A 1,429-nucleotide genomic window follows, 5' to 3' on the forward strand; every position below is an offset into this window, starting at 1 on the left:
GATCTGCAGCGTGAGTTATCCTCGGGTATCTGGCTTCCTTAAGAATGGTAGAGTAGTTCTTGTTTTTCCCTGAGATAAAGCAGGGCTGGTAACCATCATCTTCTCACTGTCCATAGGTAGAGAAAATCCTCCTACACAATATATTTCTCAATTGGTTTAAGACAGCTAAAGTTTCTTTCTGTTGCTTATAGTTGCAAGTTCTTAATCCTTGTTTTCGGCTTTAGTTTGCCACCTGCAGCCGGCGGCTACGCGCAGGCGCAGGCCCAGCAGCCAGGCGCAGGCCCAGGGGCCACGCTCAGGCCTGGTGGCCACGCGCAGGCCGATCACACAATTTCTTAAATAATCTAACTACTTGCAATTGCAAGTTCAGCTGGTAATTTAAAGAAAAGCAGTTTTGAATTGGTAAGGAAATTTTCTTAAAATGTAAAGCCTGTAAACAGGTTAGTATTCTCTTCAAATAGTAGGTACATGAACCTATTGACAGCTCAAGACGGGACAAAAACTCTTAAAATTAGACAACAGAGACTAGAAGAAAAGCAGCAACATTTTGGTCAAAAAGTTACAGAATGCTATTTCACCATTTCAGTATCATGTACTTAATCTATCTTGTGTTGTGACTCGATCTTCCCAATTGAATTCTGAGACATAATATTCAAAATATTCAACTTCAGACTTTTCCCTTCGATTAAATTGGCCATTTTCTTAGTTTTTGAACTCTTATTTCTGTGTGAGTACATTTAATTTTCCTGGCATAGCACTCCCTTGAGAACTTCTTGGAGATCTGGTCTGATACTGGTAAATTCTTTCAGGTTTTGTTTATCTGAGAATGTTCTTATCTTTTCTTCCCATATGAAAGATAATCTTGCCGGGTACAGTATTCTCCTTTTAAATTGCTTTTCCCTAAACACTTTGAACATATTTTCCCATTCTTTCCTCGTTTGCATTGTTTCTGATGAGGTCTGCTCTTAATCTGATGGGATATCCTTTGTAGGTAACTTGCTGTTTCTCTCTTGTCAATCTTAGTATCTTGTCTTTGTCTGTGGTTTTGGTCAGTCTGACTTTAATGTGTCTTGGAGAAGATCTTCTTGGGTTGATTCTGTTTGAGGTCCTTTGTATTTCTTGGGACTGGATCTTTGAGTGCCTCTCTGGGTTTGGAAAGTTTTCTTGCAGGATTTCATGGAATAGATTATCAATACCCTTATGAGTAACTTCGCCTTCTGGGATGCCAACTATCCAGATGTTTGGACGTTTGATAGTATCTAGTACTTCTTGTATAGTATTCTCAAATTTTTGGACAATTTTCTCAGTCTTCATGGTGGATTTTTCTAGGCCAGCAATTTTCCCTTCTATATCTGGGATTCTATTTTCTGTATGATCTAGTCTGTTTTTAATACTTTCAAGGGAGATTTTTTACTTCTTGTATTATAGC

General features: G+C 38.6%; 1 pseudogene; it reads left to right on the top strand.

The window, feature by feature from the left end:
- The window catches only part of LOC106735731 (solute carrier family 22 member 24-like), a 117,985-nt pseudogene that overhangs the window by 111,752 nt on the left and 4,804 nt on the right, over window positions 1-1,429 (top strand).

Source organism: Tupaia chinensis, unplaced genomic scaffold (genome assembly GCF_000334495.1).
Source record: "Tupaia chinensis unplaced genomic scaffold, TupChi_1.0 Scaffold000502_1, whole genome shotgun sequence".
NCBI classification, from domain to species: Eukaryota; Metazoa; Chordata; class Mammalia; order Scandentia; family Tupaiidae; genus Tupaia; species Tupaia belangeri.